This window comes from Triticum urartu, chromosome 1, assembly GCF_003073215.2.
Source record: "Triticum urartu cultivar G1812 chromosome 1, Tu2.1, whole genome shotgun sequence".
Lineage (NCBI taxonomy): Eukaryota > Viridiplantae > Streptophyta > Magnoliopsida > Poales > Poaceae > Triticum > Triticum urartu.
In genome coordinates this window covers 568,934,754-568,939,625 of record NC_053022.1, presented here as the reverse complement: position 1 = coordinate 568,939,625, position 4,872 = coordinate 568,934,754, and positions in this window count along the sequence as shown.

Below are 4,872 nucleotides of genomic sequence, written 5' to 3'. Positions count from 1 at the left end.
ACCACGTGATGATCGGGTGTGATAGATTCCAACGTTCACATACAACGGGTGTAAGACAGATTTACACATGCAAACACTTAGGTTGACTTGACGAGCCTAGCATGTACAGACATGGCCTCGGAACACAAAAGACCGAAAGGTCGAGCATGAGTCGTATAGAAGATACGATCAACATGAAGATGTTCACCGATGTTGACTAGTCCGTCTCACGTGATGATCGGACACGGCCTAGTTAACTCGGATCATGTTATACTTAGATTACAAGAGGGATGTCTATCTAAGTGGGAGTTCATTGAATAATTTGATTAGATGAACTTAATTATCATGAACTTAGTCCAAAATTTTACAATATGTCTTGTAGATCAAATGGCCAACATAGTCCTCAACTTCAACGCGTTCCTAGAGAAAACCAAGCTGAAAGACGATGGCAGCAACTACACGGACTGGGTCTGGAACCTGAGGATCATCCTCATAGCTGCCAAGAAAGATTATGTCCTACAAGCACCGCTGGGTGACGCACCTGTTCTCCCTGTAGAACAAGACGTTATGAACGCTTGGCAGGCACGTACCGATGACTACTCCCTCGTTCAGTGCGGCATGCTTTACAGCTTAGAGCCGGGGCTCCAAAAGCGTTTTGAGAGACACAGAGCATATGAGATGTTCGAAGAGCTGAAAATGGTTTTCCAAGCTCATGCCCGGGTCGAGAGATATCAAGTATCCGACAAGTTCTTTAGCTGTAAGATGGAGGAAAACAGTTCTGTCAGTGAGCACATACTCACTATGTCTGGGTTGCATAACCGCTTGACTCAGCTGGGAGTTAATCTCCCGGATGACGCGGTCATTGACAGAATCCTTCAGTCGCTTCCACCGAGCTATAAGAGCTTTGTGATGAACTTCAATATGCAGGGGATGGAAAAGACCATTCCTGAGGTATTTGCAATGCTGAAATCAGCAGAGGTAGAAGTCAAAAAGGAACATCAAGTGTTGATGGTGAATAAAACCACTAAGTTCAAGAAAGGCAAGGGTAAGAAAACCTTCAAGAAAGACGGCAAGGGAGTTGCCGCGCCCGGCAAGCAAGCTGCCGGGGAGAAGCCAAAGAATGGACCCAAGCCCGAGACTGAGTGCTTTTATTGCAAGGAAAGTGGTCACTGGAAGCGGAACTGCCCCAAATACTTAGCAGACAAGAAGGCCGGCAAAACAAAAGGTATATGTGATATACATGTAATTGATGTGTACCTTACCAGTATTCGTAGTAGCTCCTGGGTATTTGATACCGGTGCAGTTGCTCACATTTGTAACTCAAAGCAGGAGCTGCGGAATAAGCGGAGACTGGCGAAGGACGAGGTGATGATGCGAGTCGGGAATGGTTCCAAGGTCGATGTGATCGCCGTCGGCACGCTACCTCTACATTTACCTACGGGATTAGTTTTGAACCTCAATAATTGTTATTTAGTGCCAAGTTTGAGCATGAACATTGTATCAGGATCTCGTTTAATTCGAGATGGCTACTCATTTAAATCCGAGAATAATGGTTATTCTATTTATATGAGAGATATGTTTTATGGTCATGCTCCGATGGTGAATGGTTTATTCTTAATGAATCTCGAGCGTAATGCTACACATATTCATAGTTTGAATACCAAAAGATGTAAGATTGATAATGATAGTCCCACATACTTGTGGCACTGCCGCCTTGGTCACATAGGTGTCAAACGCATGAAGAAGCTCCATACTGATGGACTTTTAGAGTCTCTTGATTACGAATCATTTGACACGTCCGAACCATGCCTCATGGGTAAAATGACCAAGACTCCGTTCTCAGGAACAATGGAGCGAGCAACCAACTTATTGGAAATCATACATACTGATGTGTGCGGTCCAATGAGTGTTGAGGCTCGCGGTGGCTATCGTTATGTTCTCACCCTCACTGATGACTTGAGTAGATATGGGTATGTCTACTTCATGAAACACAAGTCTGAGACCTTTGAAAAGTTCAAGGAATTTCAGAGTGAGGTTGAAAATCAACGTGACAGGAAAATCAAGTTCCTGCGATCAGATCGTGGAGGAGAATACTTGAGTCATGAGTTTGGCACACACTTAAGAAAATGTGGAATAGTTTCACAGCTCACGCCGCCTGGAACACCTCAGCGTAATGGTGTGTCCGAACGTCGTAATCGCACTCTATTAGATATGGTGCGATCTATGATGTCTCTTGCCGATTTACCGCTATGTTTTTGGGGGTATGCTTTAGAGACTGCCGCATTCACTTTAAATAGGGCTCCGTCGAAATCCGTTGAGACGACACCGTATGAATTATGGTTTGGGAAGAAACCTAAGCTGTCGTTTCTAAAAGTTTGGGGATGCGATGCTTATGTCAAAAAACTTCAACCTGAAAAGCTCGAACCCAAGTCGGAAAAATGCGTCTTCATAGGATACCCTAAAGAAACTATTGGGTATACCTTCTACCTCAGATCCGAAGGCAAGATTTTTGTTGCCAAGAATGAATCCTTTCTAGAGAAGGAGTTTCTCTCGAAAGAAGTAAGTGGGAGGAAAGTAGAACTTGACGAAGTATTACCTCTTGAACCGGAAAATGGCGCAGCTCAAGAAAATGTTCCTGAGGTGCCTGCACCGACTAGAGAGGAAGTTAATGATGATGATCAAGATACTTCTGATCAAGCTCCTACTAAAATTCGAAGGTCCACAAGGACATGTTCCGCACCAGAGTGGTACGGCAACCCTGTCTTGGAAATTATGTTGTTAGACAACGGTGAACCTTCGAACTATAAAGAAGCGATGGCGGGCCCGGATTCCGACAAATGGCTAGAAGCCATGAAATCCGAGATAGGATCCATGTATGAAAACGAAGTATGGACTTTGACTGACTTGCCCGTTGAGCGGCGAGCCATAGAAAATAAATGGATCTTTAAGAAGAAGACAGGCGCGGATGGTAATGTGACCATCTATAAAGCTCGGCTTGTCGCTAAGGGTTATCGACAAGTTCAAGGGGTTGACTACGATGAGACTTTCTCACCGGTAGCGAAGCTAAAGTCCGTCCGAATCATGTTAGCAATTGCCGCATTCTATGATTATGAGATATGGCAAATGGACGTCAAAACGGCATTCCTTAATGGTTTCCTTAAGTAAGAATTGTATATGATGCAGCCGGAAGGTTTTGTCGATCCTAAGAATGCTGACAAGGTGTGCAAGCTCCAACGCTCGATTTATGGGTTGGTGCAAGCATCTCGGAGTTGGAACATTCGCTTTGATAAGATGATCAAAGCGTTTGGATTTACGCAGACTTATGGAGAAGCCTGCGTTTACAAGAAAGTGAGTGGGAGCTCTGTAGCATTTCTCATATTATATGTAGATGGCATACTTTTGATGGGAAATGATATAGAACTCTTGGACAGCATTAAGGCATACTTGAATAAGAGTTTTTCAATGAAGGACCTTGGAGAAGCTGCTTATATATTAGGCATCAAGATCTATAGAGACAGATCAAGACGCCTCATAGGTCTTTCACAAAGCACATACCTTGATAAGATATTGAAGAAGTTCAATATGGATCAGTCTAAGAAGGGGTTCTTGCCTGTGTTGCAAGGTGTGAAATTGAGCTCAGCTCAATGTCCGACCACGGCAGAAGATATAGAAGAGATGAGTGTCATCCCCTATGCCTCAGCCATAGGTTCTATTATGTATGCCATGCTGTGTACCAGACCTGATGTAAACCTTGCCGTAAGTTTGGTAGGTAGGTACCAAAGTAATCCCGGCAAGGAACACTGGACAGCGGTCAAGGATATCCTGAAGTACCTGAAAAGGACTAAGGAAATGTTTCTTGTCTATGGAGGTGACGAAGAGCTCGTCGTAAAGGGTTACGTCGACGCTAGCTTCGACACAGATCTGGATGACTTAAAGTCACAAACCGGATACGTGTATATTTTGAATGGTGGGGCAGTAAGCTGGTGCAGTTGCAAGCAGAGCGTCGTGGCGGGATCTACATGTGAAGCGGAGTACATGGCAGCCTCGGAGGCAGCACATGAAGCAATTTGGCTGAAGGAGTTCATCACCGACCTAGGAGTCATACCCAATGCGTCGGGGCCAATCAAACTCTTCTGTGACAACACTGGAGCTATTGCACTTGCCAAGGAGCCCAGGTTTCACAAGAAGACAAGGCACATCAAGCGTCGCTTCAACTCCATTCGTGAAAATGTTCAAGATGGAGACATAGATATTTGTAAAGTACATACGGACCTGAATGTAGCAGATCCATTGACTAAACCTCTCCATAGAGCAAAACATGATCAACACCAGGATTCCATGGGTGTTCGATTCATCACAATGTAACTAGATTATTGACTCTAGTGCAAGTGGGAGACTGTTGGAAATATGCCCTAGAGGCAATAATAAAAGCATTATTATTATATTTCCTTGTTCATGATAATTGTCTTTATTCATGCTATAATTGTGTTATCCGGAAATCTTAATACATGTGTGAATAATAGACACCAACATGTCCCTAGTAAGCCTCTAGTTGACTAACTCGTTGATCAACAAATAGTCATGGTTTCCTGACTATGGACATTAGATGTCATTGATAACGAGATCACATCATTAGGAGAATGATGTGATGGACAAGACCCAATCCTAAACATAGCATAAGATCGTATAGTTCGTTTGCTAGAGTTTTTCCAATGTCAAGTATCTTTTCCTTAGACCATGAGATCGTGTAACTCCCGGATACCGTAGGAGTGCTTTGGGTGTACCAAACGTCACAACGTAACTGGGTGACTATAAAGGTATACTACGGGTATCTCCGAAAGTGACTGTTGGGTTGACACGGATCAAGACTGGGATTTGTCACTCCATATGACG